The sequence below is a fragment of the Dasypus novemcinctus genome, chromosome 2, assembly GCF_030445035.2.
Source record: "Dasypus novemcinctus isolate mDasNov1 chromosome 2, mDasNov1.1.hap2, whole genome shotgun sequence".
NCBI lineage: Eukaryota > Metazoa > Chordata > Mammalia > Cingulata > Dasypodidae > Dasypus > Dasypus novemcinctus.
In genome coordinates, this window is record NC_080674.1 from 163068736 (window position 1) to 163092741 (window position 24006).

Genomic DNA, 24006 nt, shown 5'->3' on the forward strand with positions numbered 1-24006 from the left:
CAGAAAAAGTACCAATCCCTATTCTAGACCAGTCTTTCTCTCTCTCTTTTTTCTTTTTGCATTATGATTTCTCCCAGGATTCTTTCAATACATTTTTCCCTAGTCAGCCCTACCCTCTGACATTTTAATATTTCAGATATACTACACATCTGTTTATGTATGATATGTATATCTGTGCTTCACACATAAAAAGAATAAGGTTGTTTTGTTTTGTTTTTCACTCTCCAAAAACCAATTTTCACTCCCTTGGGGGAAGTATCTGTCATGCTGAGAATGCTCTACACCACGGTTTATCTACCTCAGTACTATTGACATTTTGGGACAGATGATTCTGTGTTGTAGCCGCTGTCGGGTGCATTTTAGGATGTGTAGCAACATCCGTCACCTCTACCCACTAGAATCAGTTCTTAACCTTTTTTGTTCCACGGGCCCCTTACTAAATCCATACTATCCTGTGTATTATTTAATTATTATATCACACCCACACCAACATGGCCCCCAAGAATAATGTTTTTCTGAATTTCCATTCAAGCTCACAGACCCCCTGTTAAGAACACCTGCACTAGATGGTGGTAGCTTACCCTCCCCCCAAGTTGAAATAACCAAAAATGTCTCTAGACACTACCAAATGTCCCTTGAAGGACATCCCAAAAACCACCTTCTCCTGTAGAGGGGCCATGAAGTACATATTTGGTCTGAGCATGGTCAAGATTCCCAAAAAGAGAAACAGCACGAAACCAAGCAGATGGGTCCAGATGTTGCCAGTTTCAGTATGGATGCAGAAGATGCTCTTGAAGCAAGCCCGAAAGGAGGGCATGGGTGGTCTGTGGCCATGTAGCAGGTAGTCATTGTCCTTTAGCCAGTCAGGGAGCACATCATATGGGATGACCCTCCAACGTCCTTCCCAGACCTTATATACAAACTCCTCCATCTTCTCCATGGCATGGTGGGCTTGCAGAGGAAGTGTCAGTACCCGCACTTCCTCCTCTTCTTCTTGGGGCACTGGGCATGTTTGCTCTTCTTCAGCTTTGGTTGGATTGGCGATTACCCGTTTGCCCTTCTCTTCTAGCAGGGGTCCCAGTTCGGCCAGTTCCACTGTGTCAGCTTCCCTGTTACTGGCAGGAGCCCCATTGCCCTGTGCCACCACAGATCCTTTGTGGGATCATTCCCAGTTAAGAACCACTTGCTCTGGAAAAAATAATATCAAGGAGGTAAAGGGGATTAATTTATTTTGCTATTGCTTAAGCATAATATATATATATATTTTATAGTATTAACCACTAACTGAAGGTATCGTATCTGTTTACTTGTCTCTCTCATTCTACTAGACTGTAAAGACCACAAGAGTGGGGACTGGAGTTACCCAACAACATATATGAATGAACAGCCAAAACAATTCCTGGATCTCCACTTATGTTTTAAGGTTAAATCAATAATTCTGAGTAAAACAAACCAGCTCTTACTAGCACAACTTCTTTTTAAATGGGGTCACAATTTGCATCTTTGAATACTTTATTATAAATTTTCCTCCAAAATTAACATTATATTCATTGGTCAAGAATTGTTTGAATCCCCTTACTTATCTCAAATTTTCTAGGACCTTTTCCATTTTAACAGGATTCCTCAAAACTTGTGGTTTTAGCAGGATTCCTCAAAACAGTGGTTCAGTAATCTTATCTGGCAATTGTGTCAGTATGTTCTTCCAAGCCAGGAGAATTGAATTTTCTGAGAGTAATTCTTACCATCGTTTCTCAGATATTGGGTTTCCATTCTCCACTAATAAAAGCCATTCTACCATTTGTTTTGTAAGGATTATTCTCATTGTCCAGAAACCAAAGAAAAAATATATAAAACAGAATTTGATTTTCTCTGTCATCAAACACAGGCATTAATTCCTTAGATTTTCTTATTCTGAAGAAAAATAGAAATGTTTTGTTGTCACTCAACCTCATAATATCATGCAGAGTTGTCTTAAAAACAAAATGGATGACGAGATCCAAATGTGCTCCTGAGAGTTACAAGGACATACACAAGACATTGTGGTATGTTCTTTCTTGGGTTGTCTGGAGGCAAGATTGATGACAGGCAATTCCATAAGAGAAAGGCCTCAGTTCTGGCTTCTCAATAGAATTATGTTTTTCCAAGGAACATTTTTAGAACACCTATAATTCTACCATACTTTTGTGTAATTTACTGGGACTTGGCTTTTATAAAGTAGTAATCCAGCAGAAAAATAATATGACCTTCATGAATTTCATGAAGATTTGGGGTCCAAATGAAAATAATTGCAAACCCTGAAAGGTGGTACTGTGGGCTCTTTGAATTGAAGTGTCGGTCCTTCCAACCAATCTTTCAACCCATCAAGATGAACACAGTAACATTGGTACCTACTCAGAATTCAATGATTAGGAATATTTTCCTGTGCTATCAAAGTTAAACAATTGAGAAATCTAAATACCTACCTTTAAAGTCCTCATTACCTCACTTTGTGATTTCTGAATAAATCATAAAACCTTTGCTTTAGGTGCCTCATCAACCACATTATTTGGTCCTGTCTGATTGACCAAAACTATGCTGTAACATTTCTGCCTTGTGCCTAGTTTGGACGTTTGACATATGTTCCTCTGTGGAGTCATTTTAGTGCATTTTACTCCTAGTCTGGACTGTGACTCTGCTAATTTTATCTCTCATATTTTTTGTTAGCTTCAAAAGCCTTGATCCTTGGGCCAGGAAAGTAAAAGAAGGCCTGAATTTTGGGTCCAAAGACCTAGGTCATGATTCTGACTCTGACTCTTACCAGGTGTGTTGGTTTGAGTCTTTTGTGGACCCCAGGAAAGTATGTTCTTAATTTGATCCTATTGTGAAACGTTGATTAGATTAGATTAGTTAAGGGCTGTCTTATTAGATTGTTCCAGCAGGGCATAGCCCAGGGTAGGTCTTATCCTCTTACAGGAGTCCTTTATAATTGGAGGAATAAAAAGCCACAGACACACACACACAAATCTTCAGAGACAGAGAGAAGTCTCCAGAAGTTGATGAACCCAAGAGAGAGAAAAGGTACAGGTGGAACAGCCTGAAGTTGAAAGCAATGAAACCTGAAGGAGAAGGCAGAGATCAAAACTGTCAGATGCTGCCCTTGTGCCCTGCCACATGAGAAGAATCCAGGAACACCAGCAGCTGATCCTTGTGGAGAAAAGCATCACCTGATGATACCTTGCTGTGGACATTTCACAGCCTCAGAACTGTAAGCCTTTCACCTAATAAATTCCCATGGTAAAAGCCAACCCATTTCAGGTGTATTGCACTGTCAGCCTTTAGCAAACTAAAACACCAGCCATGTAACTTTGAGTAAAGCCCTTCCTTTTGCTGTACTGAAATTTCTTCTTCTCCATTCTTACCCTAGGAATATTATCAGATCACAAAGCTGAAAAGGCTTCTGGCCATGGTTGTAACTAGGGACTCTACCAGGATTGCAGAACCCTGCCACACTCTATGTACTGGTTCTAACCTTACTCTTAGGCAGGCTTTCTGCATGGTGGGTCCTAGCAGTTAAAGTCTTATACTTGTCCAGGCCTAAGCCTGGCATAGGGAAGGAGTATCCCATTTCACCATTCTGACAAAAGAACTAGAATTAAGCATCATTTCTGGCCTTGCATTATGTGTCTGTCCCTGAACAGTCACTGTGGTTGGGATGGGTTGATTTAACTAGGGCTGGATCATTCTAATTTCTGGAGCCTCAGTGGTCATTAGGGTCAAATGAAATGAGAATGAAAGGTAGGAGAACTTTTCCTTAGAAGGAAACTAAGATAATATTATAGAAGAAGGAGGACACAGGGAGGACATGTACTGAACATAGGGAGAGAGGTCTACAGCAGATAGGAAGTCCCCAGTTTGGTTTAAATTTCTCTCTACTAAACCAATAGTTTAATCTTATACTCCTACCCCAACCCCAGCAGGTACCTCCTGGGGCACCATGTCCCCTACCAGTGCCTATGCTGACGCTATAGAAGATACCCCAACCACAGAACTTAAAGATGCCTTGCTGCAGGCTTTAAAGTGCCCTCTAAAATGAAATGGCTAGTTGGTGGAGTCTGCTCTTAGATGCTTATCAAGAGAGATAATCATTAGTGCATGAGAATGAGAATTCATCCATGAGTAGGTACATTACTTGTGCTCTAGGGTGAGGGCGTATAACCTTGTTTTTCTATATTCACATTTTTATCTATCATTACTATTAATTACCATGTTGTAAAAATTATAAGAGTCATCAAAATTCTCATCCCTGGATTTGGAGACCAGAGGAATGTTCTTTTGAGACTAGTGTATAATACCAAGTTTACTTCCTCCCACGTAGCTCCCACTTCATCATGGAGTTCCATCACTGACTCTCCTCCGTAAGTTTATGGGAAGTATAATTTTTACCCCAAAAGATGTCTTGCCTTTCACGTATTTCTAAGGCATCTGTGACTATGTCTGTCATGGGCTAGAAGTCAGACTTCAGTGGGACTTTGGGCATGCTGCAATCTACTCCAGACTTCAGTTACCTCTGGTTTATTGTGAAAAATGCAATGTGTTGTATTTGTGAGTCGTAGAGTAGTGGTGTTATATTGGGAAGAATCTTCAGGGTAAAGAAATTTATGTGCATTCACTGTGGATTTATAGAGGTGAAATATTACCTAATGTTGTTATTCCACAGGGTCAGTCAGATGATAGAAAGTGTCAATTATCTATTATTTTGTGAGGTTAAACCCTCATGTTGTGAACTACTACCAATTCTGTTTAACTTACTTAGCTTTTGCCCCTTCCCAAGCCTGGTGTTAGTCCTTACTGTGTACCCACTTCCAGCATGCTGCCTCCTAACTCTCCTGCACTTGTTGAGTTATTTCACCCTAGGATGTGTGCCCAGGAGTGAGGTGTAGGCCTTTGTTGTGGCTTACCAGAAGGTGGGACACAGCCATCTACTCATGTACAAGAATAGCTGTGTTCCCCATTGTGAGGCATGGGATGGATCATTGACCAAAGAACATATTTTATTCCACTGGTTGAGATGCGCACAGAACTTTCTTGGTGCAGTGAGGTTCTTTGGGGTGTAACAGTAAGAAGTAATTAATGTAAAAACTTTTCTTGAGTATTTGAATTGATAATAATTGGTATGAGTATAGTAGCTTAGAGCTATACACACCAGAAAAAAAACAAGTTCTTAAACTTAATTCATCCCTGTGGGTATGAACGCTTCTTGTAAATAGAAGCCAAGTTTTTGATGAGGTTACTTCAGTTAAGATGCAGCCCAAATTAACCAATCAGGATGCACCTTAATCCTTTTCCTGGATTGCCTTATAGAGAAGACCTTAGAGGAGAAAGACACAAGGAGCAGCCAGAACCTGGAAGACAATGGAACCTGGAAGAGAAAGGAGAAGCCAGGAGAAGCTGCCGTGTGCATTCCCACATGATACAAAATCCAAGGACCAAAGATCATCAGCAGCCTGCCCCAGAATACCAACCAGTCTTTTGGGAGAAATCATCACCTTGATGAAACCTTAAATTTGGACTTCTCCTAACCTTAAAATCATAAGCCATTATTTTCCCATTGTTTAAGCCAACACACTGCATGGTATTTGTTTTAGCAGCCAGGAAACTCAAACAATGGGTCAAAAGTAAAATTTGGACTATATACAGGCAGTCTTTGCTTTGCACAATTCCATGAACAAATTGTGTTTACCACAGTTTAGTTAAATAACACTAGTCCCCTAGCATCGTGGTTCAAATTTCAGTTTCCACATTATATTAACTGATAGTAATTGCATAAAGTAAAATCTACAGTTTGTTCTTCAGCCCACAAATCACTACAAAATTAACAGATATACATTATGATCAGTGACCAATCATCACTTCTTTCAAATTCTGTTGGTAATTATACACTGTACATCTATTATTAAGTTCATGCACAGATAGCAAAGCATATAGCTATTTTGCATTCTTGTCTTCCAGTGATAAACCCACAAGACAATTTGCAAAAATGAATAACTGATATTGGCCAACAAAGATGGAAGTGTAGCAAAGAAACAAAAAGTGATAACCCTGGAAGTGAAATTTGGACTGGATATCAGTGGAGTTAATAGAAGACATTGTTGATAGTGGGATGTTGATATTGCCCTCATTTGAGACATGTGGAAACAGAGGAAGTTAGTGAAGGTGAAATTATCGCCATAAATGAGGAACATACATGATCATGATGTAAAGGGCAAAGATGTCCCAGAAGTGACACCAGCAAAACACTTCACATTAAAAGAACTCTTGGAGATATTTCATGTCCTTAAAAGAACAAAGGAAGAAATGTTAGAAACTTACTTTAACTTAGAAAGGTATATAACAATTCACTAAGGCATGGAAAAGATGCTCACTCCATGTCATGAGTTATACAAAAAGAAAACTGCAAGCACTGTTCAAACCACTATTGGGAAATGAATGATGGAAAAGAGTAGACTTACTGGTATTCCACTATAGACTTATTGTGATTCTAGCAATGGAAGAACTTTTATCATTGATATGGAGGCAGTGGCCACTGGAAGTTCTGAAGGGATAGGGAAAACTAGATGTAATTTGGGGGCATTTTTGGGACGTGGGAATTGCCCTGAATGATGTTGAATGACAGATAAAGGCCATTATGTACCTTGTAATAACTTACAAAAATGTGTGGGAGAAAGAATAAACTACAATGTTTACTATAATCCATGCTTAGTGGCAATGTTCCAAAATGTGTTCATCAATTGCAATGAATATACCACACTAATGAAGGATGTTGTCAATGTAGGAAAATGTGGTAGGGCTAGGGAACAGGGTATACGGGAATCCCCTATATTCTTTATGTAACATTTATGTAATCTAAGTATCTTTTTTAAAAAAATTAAAAAGTATATTAAATAAGTAAATAAATAAAATAAAGGAAGAAAAGCCAAAAGAGAGAGAGAGAAGAAAAAGAAAGAAAAAAAGAAAAGATTGTTTTGCATGGTTTCAGTTTGTACAGTCACTTTTGTGGCCCCACACAACTGCCCAAAGCAAAGACTACATATATGTGTGTGTATGTTCATATGTGTGCACACACACCCACACACACTTATAGTAAGTTTCCCTTTCACTCCAGTCTTCCATTTGCCAGTTCCCACTCTCAAGTTTCACAAGAAACACCATTGATTTCACTGCATCATTTCACAGTTTATTTTTTACAAATATAAGCAAATACATACAAATGTTCTTATTTTTGCTCTCTCTCCTCCATTTTGTAAAAAGGTACCATACTGTACATAATATTCTACATCTTGCTTTCTCAATTAACATATATGGAAACTTTCCCATGTCCATACATCAAAAACATTCTCATTTCTTTTTACAGCTGTATAATAATCCATGGTATATATGTATACAACTTATTAAACCACTTATTTATTGAGAAACCTTTTAGGTTGTTATGATCTCTTGCTCCTATAAACAAGGTGGCAATAAATAAGCAAACATGTTGTATATTGTTTTGTACATATATAATTATAATAGTAGAATGAATACCAAAAAATGGAACTGCTAAGGCAAAGCCCATGTGCATTTATATCTTGATAGATATTAGCAAGTTGTCTTCTGTGATGTTTATGTGTATTTATACTCCTACCAGCAATATATGAGAAAAGAAAAATAGACCTTCGAAAGGAAGAATTTGGGTGGCATGAGTCACAAATGAAGTAAGTATTCACTTACTGGCTGTGAAATATGATTCTGGGAGCAGTGGGAGAAAACAATGAATCAGATGTACTTGCTATGCTAAAGGACTTCAAGTTCTCCTTAAGAAGATGAGGGGAAGCAGATTTGGCTCAATAGATAGAGCTTCTGCCTACCACATGGGAGGTCCAGGGTTCAAACCCAGGGCCTCCTGACTTGAGTGGTGAGCTGGCCCATGCACAGTGCTGATGTGTGCAAGGAGTGACGTGCCACACAGGGGTATCCCCCGTGTAGGGGAGCACCACGGGCCAAGGAGTGCACCCCATAAGGAGAGCCACCCCATGTAAAAGAAAGTACAGACTGCCCAGGAGTGGCACCACACACACGGAGAGCTGACACAGCAAGATGATGCAAGAAAAAGAGACAGATTCCCAGTGCTGCTGGCAAGAATACAAGCGGACACAGAAGAACACACAGTGAATGGGCACAGAGAGTAGACAACTGAGCAGAGGAGAAGGGGAGAGAAATAAATAAAAAATAAATCTTTAAATAAAAAAAAGATGAGCACCGTACATAAAGGAAATCTTTATTGTTTAAGGATAGTTCCTATAGAGAAAGCTCCTTTAAAATAAATGCTTTTCAAATAGGGACCAAATTTTTATAATAAATATATAAGGGTAAAAATTGACCAAGCAATGATCTTAAAAAATGAAATTAAAATTATAAAAACAGGTTTATTTTTACATTTATTAGAACTTCATTTAAAATTACAATATCCCAATAAAGAATGAACTCTGTTATCTGTTGACATAATTTTCCTTTAATTTTGCTTAGACCAATGTATCATTCTTTGCATCATGAACATAAAATCAGTTATTTTAGCAAAAATATTTGATGGTTTAATCAATTTTCTCAAGGACATTCCACTTCTTTTGATTCTTTCGATACTCAATTCCATCTCATTTGTTTACCTATGCTATTGTGACTCTTCCTCCTTTCCCAATTTAATTCCACCAGATTCTTATTTGTCTATGGCTTAAGTGTAGTTCATGCAATTTTCCAACATCACTTTCATGGACATCATGACATATTGTAGTGTGCAAATTGACTTTGCAACTGCTTTGCATTGTGTTGTAATAGTAAAATCTGTGATAATACAATATTGTCCATTGAAGGTCTATATGAAGGTCTATATTGAGGTCAGCAAACTATAGCCTAAGAACCAAACCTGGCTGACTATTTTGTAAATAAAGTTTTATTGGAACACTGCTGTGCTCATTTGTATACATATTGTCTATGACTGCTTTCATGCTAAAACAGCAGAATTAAGTAGTCGCAACAGGGACTTTATGGCCAAAAATTCCTAAAATATTTACTATCCAGTTCTTTATGGAAAAAGTTTGTTGAGCCATGGGCTACATTGGTGTTAGTGTTCGGTGAATAGAGATAGTAATATAGATATCGATTTTATAAGATATCATGAATTAGTGAATGTATTGGGTTGTAATTTTTACTTTCATAGGAACTCCTAAAGGTCAAAAAAATGCAGCAAACATTCATTAAGGAGGATCCCTAACTCTTAGATTCTTAGGAGTAAAGTAACGGTATAGTAGCTTGGAGGAGAAAGAGAATCCCCATGGCTGCCGGCAGGAAATGAAGTTTCCCTGAGGGAGGTAGCACAGCTCTAGGGTTTCAAAAGATGTGTAGGACTAAGGACCAGAAAATTCTCTGAAAAGAACAATACGGACAGTAGCTCTTTGTAGTTATGAGCAAATGATAATTTACCACCTTGCTGAGATGACACAGTGTAGCCAGCAGAAGAGATAGATAGTGGCTAGGTCTGATTAAAAAGCTTCTTCTTGATTCCTGTTGAGTTGAGAAAGTTGGCAGCACTTCCAGTTATGGGGACTGAAAGATCCGTCGATGGTCATGGCAAAATGTAGCAAAGGCACTCACCACCTGTCTCATTCAGAGTTTCCACTGTGACTAGCCCCAAGCCCCAGTGGTGTTCAGTGTGGCTTGTTCCTTCTCAACTAGTGGTCAGGTTTGGAAGGGAGACTAAATGAATTTCCTCTCTATGGTATTTGGTGACAACTAAAGCTTGCTTCTAAGGGCTGATCCTTAAAAAAAAACCTTTCATGAACCAAAGAAATGAAGTGTGGCCATCTAAAGATAGAATTTCAGGGAAGGTAGCAGACCACAAGGGGAGGTGGCATGGATTTCCCTCTCATTAACAAAAAATTTAATTTCCACAGGGTTACTCAGCCTTTTCTTGTTGAGCTTTGCATTTAACCTGTGTCCAGTCTCTCCCAAATTTAGGATCCCTTGAAATGTACAATTGGATCACCAGCTCCTCAGTCCAAAGCAACCCCAGCTGTCTGCTCTCAGCAAGGTCTCTTTTTAATGACCACTTCTCCTGCCTACCCTCTTCTCCTGTGAGGCCATCGGAGTGATTAACGATGCGGGTAGCCCCAGAAGGCTCTGGAGAGGGATTCCAGCCCTCAGATCTGTCTTAGAGTTTGTCAGCTGGGAGAAGGGTCCACACTGAAGCACAGCAGTTGCCTGTCAGGGGAAAGAACGGGGCTGCTGAGGCCTGTGGTGCCTCTAGATTCTGGGCTGTGCTTCAAAGGTTTCTGCCAGTACATTGTGTGAGGCCTCCCCAGCGGGGGGGGGGGGGGGGGGGGGGGCAGAGGCAGCTTCCTTGGTTCTAGTTTCAACTTCAAGGCCACTTCAGGATTTTTAAGCTACTTGGGGAGTGACAGCTGTCACTGCCTGTGCCCCGGGGGATTTGGGCCAGGAGGATTTAGGACTAACTACCAAGGTCTATTCCCTGCTGCTCCAGTTTTCTTCCTTTTGTTAAGCAAATGCAAGTATACACAGTTTTAATTGATTATGGTTGTTTCAGTGTTACTTCTTCCAAAAAAAATTTTTTTTGAAGATTTATTTATTTATTTGTCTCCCCCCACCCCACCCTGGTTGTCTGTTCTCTGTGTCTATTTGCTGTGTCTTCTTTGTCCGCTACTGTTGTTGACAGTGGCACGGGAATCTGAGTTTCGTTTTGCTGCGTGATCTTGTGTCATTTCTCCGTGTGGGCGGCACCATTCTTAGGTAGGCTGCACTTTCTTTAGCGCTGGGCGGCTCTCCTTTCAGGGCGCACTCCTTGCACGTGGGGCTCCCCTACGCGGGGGACACCCCTGAGCAGCAGCACTGCGCATGGGCCAGCTCCACATGGGTCAAGGAGGCTCAGAGTTTGAACGGTGGACCTCCCATGTGGTAGATGGATGCCCTAACCACTGGGCCAAGTCCGCCACCCACTTCTTCCAAAAATTGAACTGCATATTGCTGAGAAGGTGTTGTAAGGTATTTCCAGTATAATCCTGATTTTAATCTTTTAGGTCTCCCGCATTTGATTATTGGTCAGTGGGCTCAGATTTCAAGACTCAGACTCAATCTACCTCTTTCTGACCATCCCAGACCATCTGATTTCTTCCACTTCAGACTTGTTGCTTCACCTGCTATCTGCCAGCTGATCTGAAGGCTTCTTATGGGCAGTCTGTCTTGCTCATCTTTATACTTCCTATATTACCTAGCACTGGGATGTCTTCATAGAGCTTGCTGTGTGATGTTAATCACCTCACTGCACCACTCTGATTCTCGGGTTTCTTTTTTTCTTTTTTTTTTTTTTTTATGCTATAGTATTTTTCATTATGGTATTATATAAATTCATTAAATAACCATTACATAGTATGACTGTATTATCAAGGTTATGAAAAACAGGAATTAATTAAGAATTAGGAGAATAGGATGTTGGGAAGGTGTTGTCATTTTTTTTTTTTAATTACATTATGAAAAATATGAGGTCCCATTCAACCCCACCGCCCCCCCCACTCCCCCCACAGCAACACTCTCTCCCATCATCATGACACATCCATTGCACCTGGTAAGTTCATCTCTGAGCATCACTGCACCCCATAGTCAATGGTCCACATCATAGCCCAGACTCTCTCACGTTCCATCCAGTGGGCCCTGGGGGGATCTATAATGTCCCGTAATTGTCCGTGAAGCACTATCCAGGACAACTCCACGTCCCGAAAACGCCTCCACATCTCATCTCTTCCTCCCGTTCCCCACACCCAGCAGCCACCATGGCTACCGTTCCCACACCCATTCCACATTTTCTCTGTGGACATTGGATTGGTTGTGTCCATTGCACATCTATGTCAAGTGAGGGCTTAGATTCCATATGGGTACTGGATGCACTCCTCCCGCTTCCAGTTGTAGACACTCTAGGCTCCATGTTGTGGTGGTTGACCTTCTTCAACTCCATGTTAGCTGAGTGGAGTAAGTCCAATAAATCAAAGTGTAGGAGCTGAAGTCTGTTGAGGCTCTGGGCCTGGGTGTCATATTATCAGTCCAGAGATTCGAATCCCCTACATATATCTTAAACCCAGCATGATTCTCGGGTTTCTTTACTAGAACATGTGGGTGTTAATATAAATGGTTCCCTAAGTCCAGCCTTGCTTTTATGTAGGGCAAAATACTTCCCAATTCTACTCTTACTAGTTGTGAATTTATAAACAAGTTATCTTTTCTGTGTAATTTTCATTTTTGGATAAGGGAAAGGTATCCATTTCCTGTAAGCTATTTGAGTATAAAACACTTATCACATACATAGTGAAGGATGTTTCTTTGCCATACATATGAAACAACCCCATAAAATTGGATCTATTATTATTACTTTAATCCAGATGATAAAATTAGCTCAAAGAAGTGATATAACTGGCCCAAGGTAACTCAGTTGAGAAATAGAGAAGTTGAGATTTGAACTTAAGCAGTCAGTCTCCAGACCAGGATGAGCCTTTCATGAGCTTGGGTGAGAAAGTGCTCTGTTGTAAGAGCCCAGAAAACTTCAACCATTCTCTCTGCCAGGAAGAAAGGCAAAGAAGTTTTAAAGGGCATTCAAGATTCTCACTGTGACCTGGCCTTGGACAAACTTTCAAGTTTCCATGTTCATTAAGCATTTTCACACCCTCTAGGCAACTTACTTTTTAATGTGCACACATTCTACCTTTGCTTGTGCTGGGTTTTCTGTGTGAAGTGCTCCTCCTCATTTATGAGTGAACTCTTTCTGTGGAAGTCTTTTCCTTCCTTATATCCCCAACTCAAATGATAGAACTTCTAGGAAAACTTCCCTCAATGCCATCCCCTTCACTTTCCCAAAGATGCAATTCAGTAATTCTCATGCAATGAAACTTCAGAGGATGGGGACTCTGCTATCAGCTGCCAAGGATTGGGAGTACACTCTGGATAGGTAACGTCAGGGACCATCCTGAAATAATATGTTCAGATGTTGGCATGCTTCCTAAAGATGAGAGCTCTGTATTCCTTATTCCTGTTAGTTGCCAAGCCAATTGTGGTGGAAGATAAATAACATGAGGAAAAAGGCAGGTGAGAAACAGATTTAGAAAAGCCTTGAGTGTCAGGCTAAGTAGTCCAAACTTCATCCTGGGGTCTGGTTATCTTTTATGTGGTTCCTGCCTCACCTGATCTGGTTGTTAAAAGGGAAGATTGTGGCTCCATTCCACCCCTCCTGAATTCCAGGAATTCATACTTTAACAAACCCCCCAAGGGCCTCTGATGTACCCTGAAGCTTGAGAAACTATGATATAAGATTTGGGAGAATATGTGAATGATATTTTAAGGTGTGATTACATTGTGGATTTATTGAGGTGGCATTGGGGACAATGGACTAAGGGGACAGAGAACTTGTTGGCATCTCCAGCAATAGTCCTCAAAGATTCAGATTCCAAGTTAGGTCATTTCTGACCTAACTTTAATTGCTAAATGCTGGGGCATAGTCCTTTGTGAGCTGTGCTTTCTTCTCTTTATCAGGTCTCCATAAGTTAAACAAAATATCCTTGGTTTTCAACATCAGTATTTGCTCAATCTAAGCCAATTAACCTGTAGGACTGGGCAAATTTTTATGTCAGATAGTTTTTTCCCCTACTTGATAACATTCATTTCCATATAAAGCATGTTCAGATATTTCAGCTATCCTTCCCACAAAAGTTATCAATACAAATGCAGTTAGCCCCATTTTATAGATGAGGAAACTGAGTCCACCAATACTATGACATGTAGGATCTAAGACTGACTCTTCCTTCATACTGAGGTCTCTTGACCACCAGACAAAAACTTTTTTTTGGAAAGTGGCAACTGATTGGATAAAGCTATGTCTTTTTTTTAGAAACAAAGCGCAGGTCTTCCATAGGACATTGAAGATACAGTTAAACCTTTGGTTGAAACAAGCATACCCCAAACTCTGCCTTGCATTTGACTAAATGTATAGAAATAGGATGAGGGAGGGCTTGAAATGTACATTCTCTGAATTATACTGTGAAGGCCCTGGAACAGGCTGAAGGAAACCCTCAAATATGTGGGTATCATAAAACTCAGGTGAATGAAGCCAGCACTGAATGTTTCCTCAAATGGCACTTGGTGAGTAGAGAGAACAAAATTCTGATCGAAAGCATGGACAAATCAGCATCATTAGTGTTTCCATGGGTTTGATACAGACTGAACGTTTAGGGAATTCAAGGGGTGGGAGATGGTAATGTGAAGTCAGAGGGAAGAAAAGGGGGAGGCTAAGAGTGTATTTTCATTTTTCCCTCTCCTTCAAACAGACCTCTTTGCCTCATTCTGCAGAAGACCTATGATCAATCAAATGGCAAAGCATCTCTCACCCACACCCTTTCCTATTACATCTTGCACTGGAATCACTCTAACATTCTGTTTCTTTTGCAGTTATTAGCCCATATTTAAAATTGGCTAGTAATGCTCACAAGATGGAGACTTACCCAAGCCACAGACGTTAGAGGTTTCGGAAAAAGAGTTTGGTGAGACGTTAGAGGTTTCGGAAAAAGAGTTTGGTGAGAAGGTAGTTTTCGCTTAGTCCCATCATAATTTCATTTTGTTTATCAGGAATGTTCTTAAGTACATTATTTTTATTCTAACCAAAGACACTAGAAAGGGAGTAGAGATACGCAGTGAGAGACTACTGGGAGACAATCATCACAGTATGCTCAGCACCCAAGCACCCAGTGCCAGTGCCAAATATGTGTAATCACCTAAATGGTATAAATGAATGGTGGAAATCAAGGTACCCTAAAGAAATCTTATTTAAAAAGCCAAAAATTCTTATTCCAAGGCAGGGGAAGTAAAGGTAAGCCTGGTGTATCTAATAGTACTAGAAAGTAAGGAAGTACTCAGCAAACAAAAGGATGGGGGCATGTCAAAGGGACACAGGACCAACCTAAAAGAGCCCCTGTGTTAGTCAGCCAAAGGAGTGCTAATGCAAAATACCAGAAATTGGTTGGTTTTTATAAAAGGTATTTATTTGGGGTAGGAGCTTACAGATACCAAGCCATAAAGCATTAGTTACTTCCCTCACCAAAGTCTGTTTTCACATGTTGGAGCAAGATGGCTGCTGCCATCTGCAATGGTTCAGGCTTCCTGGGTTCCTCTCTTCCAGGGTTTTGCTTCTCTCTGGGTTCAGGGTTTCTCTCTTCCCAGGGCTTGCTTCATCCTGGGCTCAGAGTTCCTCTCTTCCTGGAGCTTGCTTCTGTTTTCTCTGTGAGCTTACTTCTCAGGGTTCCAGCTTAAGGCTTCAGCATCAAACTCCAACATCAAAAACCCTCAACTCTGTCCTTTGCCATGGCTTTTATCTTTTGAGTCCCCACCCACCAAGGGGTGGGGACTCAATGCCCTACTGATTACTTAATCAAGTAAACCTCTGAATCAAATATAATCTCATATGTTCAGAGGAAAAGACCAGTTTACAAACATAATCCAGTAATTCTTTTTAGAATTCATCAATAATATCAAACTGCTACAGACTGTTATAGTCAAAGCAGGAACAATTTGAGCAAGAAAATAAATAACATAAGGTTAGATTGTAACTCAAAGTATAAAATAAATATATACAAGTCCATAATGATATAAATGAATTATTGAGGAAGGAAGGAAGGAAGGAAGGAAGGAAGGAAGGAAGGAAGGAAGGAAGGAAGGAAGGAAGGAAGGAAGGAAGGAAGGAAGGAAGGAAGGAAGGAAGGAAGGAAGGAAGGAAGGAAGGAAGGAAGGAAGGAAGGAAGGAAGGAAGGAAGGAAGGAAGGAAGGAAGGAAGGAAGGAAGGAAGGAAGGAAGGAAGGAAGGAAGGAAGGAAGGAAGGAAGGAAGGAAAAATGAAAGTAAAGAGGCAAATCCTTCCGACAGAAGAATCCCAAATTATATATATAAATACCTTTTCCTTCAGAAAACGAGTAGAGTCCCTGCTCCCATCTAGAATGTGGGCTGCACTTAGTAACTCAATTCCAAAGAATAGAGTAAGGAAAGGGAAAAAAATAACTTTACAGTGAGAAATCTTGCAAACACTACCTTAACCACGTGATGACAGTTAACATCAATTGTGCTGTGGCTGATAAGAGACATTCTTTCCATAAGCCCCAAACCCCAGTCTAAACATAAGGAAAATGTCAGACAAACCCAGCTTAGGGGACATTTCACAAACTGCCTGGCCAGTATTCTCAAGACTGTCAAAGCCATGAGAAGCAAGGAAAGACTGAGAATTGTCACAGACCCAGAGGGGCCTAGAGATGCTGACAACTAAAAATGCAATGCAAGACAGCTTGGTTTACTTATTTCATATCCAAGAGGTCATGTAGTATTTGTCCTTCAATGCCTGGGTTGGTCCTCAAGACTCATCCATGTTATCACATGTGATTGTACTATATTCATTCTTATAGTTGAGTAGTATTCCATTGTATGTATATACCACATTTTATTTATTCATTCATCTGTTGATGGGCATTTGGGTTTATTCAAACTTTTGGCAATAGTGAATAATGCTGCTATGAACATTGGTATGCATATATCTGTTTGTGTCCTTGTTTTCATTCTACTGGGCATATACCCAGCAGTGGAATTGCTAGGTCATATAGCAAATCTATAGCTAACTTATTGAGAAATCGCCAAATTGTCCTCCAGAATGGTTGGATCCTTCTGCATTCCCACCAGCAGTGGATGAGTGTTCCCATTCCCCCATATCCTCTCCAGCACTTGTAGTCTTCTGTTTTTTTGATAGCTGTCAGTCTTATGGGAGTAAGATGGTATCTCATTGTAGTTTTGATTTGCATTTCCCTAATAGCTAGTGATTTTAGGGGGAAATGGAAAGGACGAATGAGTTTATATGACTTTGAGTCTCCAAAAAAGAGTCAGGAGGTCATCAGAGCGGTCACACTTATGCACACTTCACCAGGGTCCCAGAGACAGCCAAAGTAGATACAATCCCAGGTACTGGTTCTCCTGAGGGCTATAGAGACCCACAGGTTCTATGGTCATGGCAGATGGCTCTGGAGTTCAGTGCCATGTCAGTTGGCCCTACTTTGGAGTTTGTGTTCCTGAGTGTGATGGAGTTGAACTCAGATGTGACTTTTCTACACATGTCTCTTCTGTTACTTTTACCAGACCTGTGGTTGGTGCTGGAGTTGGTATATACTCAGGAGACCTAAATCTCTGGACTGTCCATGTGACAGCCAGGCTGTGAGCCTCAGCAGACTTGCAACGTCTATCCTCTGGTTTACTGGACTTGCCCCAGCCAGATAACAGGGAGGTGAAGGGAGTCAACCACCACTCCAGGGAGCTGATGGTTCCTACAGCTGCAAACAGGAGAATTGCATCCATCATCCATGTGGAATCTAAGCCCCCTCTCGATATAGAGGTGGAGTGGACATCACCATCCCAGGGGCCACAGGATGGAGGAATAGAGTATGGATTGGTGTGGACTTGCTGATATACTGCTATGGAATTATTGTGGTTAATAATGGAAGAAATTGTGGTACTGATGTGAAGAAGGCGGCCATGGTGGCTGCTGAGGGTAGGGAGAGAGAGGAAGAGATATGACGTGGGGGCATTTTCAGGACTTGGAATTGTCCTGAGTGGTACTGCAGGGACAGATGCTGGACATTATACGTCCTGCCATGGCCCACTGGATGGATGCTGGGAGAGTGTGAACTACGGTATGGACCATTACCCATGTGGTGCAGCAGTGCTCCGGAATATTCACCAAATGCAATGAATGTCCCGTGATGATGAGGGGATTGTTGATGTGGGAGGAGTGGGGTGAGGGGGGTGGGAGGTATATGGGGACCTCATTTTTTTAAATGTAACTTAAAAAAGAAAGAAAGAAAAAAAACTAAATAAATAAAATGCAATGTGGTACCCTGGATGGGATCCTGGAACAGAAAAAGAATATTATTACAAAAATGGTGAGATCCAAATAAAATTGAGTTAAAGCAATAATTAATGTCAGTTTCTTAGTTGTGACAAATATTACATGGTAAGGTAATGTACAATGCTAATAATGGGGGAAAGTGGGTGAGGAGTATGAGGGGAATTCTCTGTACTATCTTTGTAATTTTTCTGTAAATCTTAAATTACAGATTTAAGTTACCAACTTAAATTGGTACCTGGATTTAAGTTACCAACTTAAATTGGTAAATTGGTTACCAACTGGGAATTAGCTGAACTGTTTTATTTAATCTTTTTTTTAATAAAACTTTGTATTTTGGATTTAATATTTATCCCTATAAAACACAGGGTTTAAGCTCTCTGATAAATAAAAATCAAATTATTTAAAAATGCCCCAAAATTAATGAAACAATTTTAAATTATTTTTACATAACACTTTCTTCTTGCAGTCTTCTCTTACACAAAACACCAATTGTTTTGCAAAAATTTGGTAACAGTGATAGCTGTTCTAACCTCAAATTCATTTGTATACCAAACTAGGCTCCAGAAAGGTTTTTAAAGATAAAAGCAACTGTGTTAGTTTTATAACCCTAAAGTGCAAGAACTTCGTATTCTTTTTTAATCTATTTTTAGTGACACAGTCTTATCTTTTGTCAAGAACTTAAACATACCACACAGCCCAGTAAACCTGTTAGTTATTATTATATTGTCCCAGCCACTAGTGCGTTTTTTGTTTTTTGTTTTCCTGCAGGGATGGATACTTTGTGTTCAAATGTTGACTCTTTGTGAGAAGAAAGGTAGCTCAGAACAAAGGAAACCACAGTAGCAAAAGACCAAGGACACTCACACAGATGTGCGGTTGTCCTTTCCTTACTCATGTAGTTCTAAGCTACATTTAACCACATTAGTACACAGAACAAATCAGCCTCTCTCAGCTGCTTAGGGCCACAAAGAACAGAAAAAAGCAAATTGAGATTTTGAAATGTCAATGAGAGATACTACTTCCTCAAAGAGCATTAAGTGTGTGCATTGAAAATAAGATAAGTGCCTAATTCCTAAAATCCACACATTTATTGATTAATGTGCTATCATCATTACAGATGAAACCACCAAGGGTCAGTCAAGTTAAATTATTAGGCTTTTGCTATATAGCTAAAGGATGGACCCAGGATTAGAACTTAACTTTCTTTGTATTTCAGAGCCAATGTTCTCAACCTCCAAATTATATTGACTGTAAGTACAATAATATTACTGATCATCATGTTATTTCTATTAAAATTAGGCCTTGTGATCATCTTTATTCATAAAACTTGGACTCCATCTAATTTTTTCCTCTGGAAGTGAAAGTGCTAGGTTAAAGTATATGAATATTTGAATTAATATTTTATATTTAAATTACATTCCATAACAATTATATCAGTTTAGTGCTGCATGCTTACCATGGACTTAAGTCAGACTATTTTTAGTCTGAAATATCTTGTTTTCCTTTGCATTTCTTGATTAATGTTTAGCTGGATTTTTGTATTCATGGGTATTAGATTTTTTTTGTAATCATGGTCTCTTTTTATTTTTAATTCAAGTTTTGCCTAAGCTGTTTTGTTCATGGTCATTACTCAGGGACTCATTTCTTTTCAAATATTTATTGAATGTCTACCCTATGTCAGAAATTTTGCCAGATGCCTGAATCATATTGGTGAACAAAATAGTTTCAATTCATGGTTTATGGAATTAGTCCAAGTGAGAAAACAGACACTGAACAAATAATGATAAGTGAAATGGGAAAAGCAGGTTGGTTTGATAGCATATAACAGAAGGACCTATTATAATCTCATGGTTCAGGCAAGACTTCCTTGAGGAAGAAATATTTAATCTGAGATCTAAAACATGAATAGAATGTAGATAGATGAGGGGGAAAGCTGGTAACATATACAACAATCCTAAAATAAGGGACATGTTTTCTATTGGTTTTAAAGGGTTTTATGGCTTATTTTTCTTGATAGATTTCTTAAACTTTGCATATTAAGGTTATTAATATTTTATGTCATTTATTTTAAACATCATTTGTCCCTTTCTTTACACTCTAATTTATGGTGCTTTCAATCAGAAAATATTTTTCCTTTTGTATAAATTACAATCACTGGCTCTTCATTTATTTTTGTGTGAATTATAAAACACTCTATAAGTTGTCTTTATTTCTTCTACAAAAACTCACTTTCCCCCACTCATAGATGTATGACTTTTTTTTTATTCAGTTTAATCTCCTCTTACCAGTTGAAACTCCTTTCCCCTTCCTCTCTCTGGACCACCACAACCAACATCAACACTGTATCAGTTAGCTAATGTGTAACAAAACAATCCAATCCTTAGTACCTTAAAATAACTATCATTTGTTGTTGTTCAGAAGTCTATGGGTTTTCTGGTGACTCTGCTCATCTCAGCTGGACTGGCAGGGCTTATGCATGCCTCTGAAATCAGCTAAAGTCAAATAGGTGGTTCTAGCTGGTCTCTCTTAGCTGTATGGGGTCTCAGCTTGGACAACTTGACTGACTCACCTCTGTTACACATGACCCTTGTCCTCCAGCTGGCTAGCCTGTACTTTCAGTGAATGTAGACTTAAGATAAAGACAGGCTTTCAAGGGAATGAGCAGAGGCATACCAGGTCTGGTCATGAAACTGGCACAATGTTCTTTCTACCATATTCTGTTTGCCAAAGCAAATCATGAAGTCAGCTACATACAAGAAGTGGAGAGACAGACTTTCCCTTTATGGGAGGAGGGGCAAACCCATATTACAAAGTATGTGAATGCAGAGTGTAGTAGAGAATTGGAACTATTCTTGCAATCAAGCTACCAAAACCACCAAATGGAATTTTCAGTTATTTATTTTTGCTTGTTTAAATCTTCCTCTTCCTTCAAGACCCAGTTCAAATTTATGAGTTATTTTCATCATGCTACATATCCCATTATATAATATTGGCAAAACACTTATTTTACCAAACACTGTGCTAAGAGCTTTAAAACCTTATCTGACTTAATCCCCATAATAAATACATGTGGTAATGCTATTATTGTCCCCATTTTGGAGTTGAGGAAACAGCTTCTGAGAATATTTTTTCTCAAAGACTCATAGCTATAGAGTATCAGAGCCTAAACTTAAAATCAGATATAATGTAGAAGTTTATAGTTTTAACCTCAGAGCTTTTGCCTACCTCAAAGTTTAAGCTATTTATGTAAAGTCAGAAAAAAAACGTTATTTTAAACCAAAGTAGCCAAATATAATTTTGTCCTAAATGAAATAGAATCTGCATTTGTTTTTATAGTATAAACAGATGTGTATAAATTATCTATACTGGGAGGACATTGGCAAGTCTATCCATTAATTTATTTTCTCCCTCCAAATTAGAAGTAAAACCACATTAGTCAATTTTTAAGGCTTCAGACTGTTCCACAGAGGTGTTATTAGAGAAACCCCTGCTCCAAAGAGGTGAGATAGGATTAGTTTTGTTTTTGTAATATGATTCAATTCACTGAGATTTTAAAAAATCAGGTCTTATATATCTGTTTTGACACACAAAGTGAAAGATGATAAATATAATTGTAGAACTAGAAACTGTTGGAGGGCATTTAGTATAAAATGTATATTCTATTTTTATTTGTATTTTCATATAATGTTGGGGAATTATATTTACCCCAGAAGGTATGTTCAGGCCCCAGTGTCTGATCCTGTGGGTGTGGACCTATTGTAAACTGGATTTCTAGAAGGTGTTACTTCAGTGAAGGTGTGGCCTAACTCATTCAGGTTGGTCTTTAATCCAAAATCCTGGAGTCCTTTATAAGCAAAGTGAGAGAGAATGAGAGTGAGAGTGAGAGAGTAAGAGTGAGAGAGAGAGAGAGAAAGAAAGTGAGAGAGAGAGAGAGAGAGAAAGAGAGAGAGAGAGAGAGCTGAAAGTCAACAGAACCCAGGAGAGAAAGAAGATACCACCATGTGTCTCTCCACGCAACAGCAATGCCAAGAACCAAGGATCAGTCCCAGAACACCAGTCTTTTAGAGGAATCATGACCTTCCTAACACCCTGATTTTGGACATTACCTAGCCTCAAAACAATGAGCCAATAAATTCCTATTGTTATCTCAACTACTATATGGTATTTTTTTTAGCCACTGGAAAATGAATACAATAAGAAAACAGACCCAGAGAAGAGGTGAATTGACTCCAGGTCACCTGGACAATCAGTGATAAATAGATTCTAGACTAAAATGCTGTTCTGTCTACTCTCAGCTCAGACTTCCCCTTCCCTCCTGAGCTTGATGTATTCTAATACAATCGGGCAGCATTTCCCTGCCTTTATTTATAGTGGTATGTGGTTTTTTGTTTTGTATTTTTGATTTTTGGGGTTTTTTTTCTCTAGCTCATAAACTCACTGGACCCAGTGCTCCTGGGAGTGTTAAAGCAGAATGTGCTTATTTACTTTTATTTTTTGAACCGGTTTCCTTCTTTTTTATGATCCTGGCTTCCGACTGTATGGCAGAAACACATAAAAATTGGCATAAAAGCAGGAAAATGTGCCCCAGATGCTGTATTAACTGTGAAATAAGTTTAAATGCCTCCAAACAGGGTCTGGCCTATCTGTCAGCTTCCAGAGCATCTCATCCTGAAGTTTTCCTTTTTGTCTACAAGGCAGGGGACAGTGGAGTAAAGGCACCTCTAGACAGGCAATGCTTGATAGCAAATCATTGCTCAGGGTTGAGCAGCACTTAGATTTGTGGGCACTTTAGGGAGCAACAGAGAAGAGCAGAGCCCCAGTTCTGTCTCAGAAAACTCTGGTGAAATTATTTGGATATGGATTTATCAACATTAAGGCCCTAGTGGGTGCTGAGCAATTTTGGGATGCAAGTCAGTAACTAATCAGGTGATGCCTGGCACTTACGCATTCACAGTGCCCTTATTTTGCCTAGAAATTTTGAAAAAGTGTTCCCGATCATTACTACACCTCTTAACCTCTCTCTCAGGCTCCAGGCTTGCTTGTCTCTGCTGTATTCTCCTCATTGTGGTCACAGTGATCTTTCAAAGCTGGTACTATATTGTGTCATTGCCCTGACTAAAACCATCCCATGGATTCTTACTGCCCTCATGGAGATGTCTAAATTCTGAGCTGGGATCCACAAAGCCCTTGTTGATATGCTCACTGCTATTCCCCAGCTGCTCATCTCTCCTCATCCTGACTGTACTTTCTGCAATTCCTCAGATGAGCTGTATTCTTCACACATGCTGTTCCTTCTGCCTGGAACATCCTGCTTTCCAACTTCCGTTCCTATGCCCCATTTTTAAGCCACAGACTAGACAGAACTTCTTTGGCAGCTCAGTGACATAGGCTTTCACACCCTTTCTCTGGATCCTTATGATGCCATAGATGCCAGAGTTTCTTTTTTCAGAGCATTCCTTTGGGTATACTGTAACTGGGGCTTATGGAAGAACATTTGTGAAATCTGCCAATGTGTATCTTAATGTTGCTGTGTGTCTGTCATGGTGGCAGAGATCAATATAACTTAATGGTTAAAAGAGTAACTTCCTGTGTTTAATTCCTGGTTCTATCAGTTTTTACCTGTGCAAGTTCGAGAAATCCATTTAGTCCCTCTGAACTTCAGACTCCTCATTTGTGGGATGAGAATAATAATAATACCTACCTCATTGGGTTATGTTGAGAATCACACATTAGTTCATATAAAGTTCTTAGTAGAGTGCCTGTCTTCTAGTCAGTCCTCAAATGTTAACTGTTACTATTAATTTGCTCTTTGAAAAATATAATGAATGTTAAAAGAGTTAGACTCTCTGTCCCAGGTCTTTGTGATTATACTGTTTAACATGGGATAAGTCACTTTTCCTCTCTAGATATTAAATTTCCTCATCAGGACTCTTGGAAGACTCAGCAAAGTTTTCTCTAAGGAGACATGCAATTTTGTCATTGACAGACCTGTTATTTAATTTTTTATCTCAA

General features: G+C 39.4%; 1 pseudogene; it reads right to left on the minus strand.

Moving 5' to 3' along the window:
- LOC101432512 (ribosome biogenesis protein BRX1 homolog pseudogene) overlaps positions 1-23228 on the minus strand; it is a 78214-nt pseudogene extending 54986 nt beyond the window's left edge.
- Between the last annotated feature and the right edge of the window lie 778 nt (positions 23229-24006).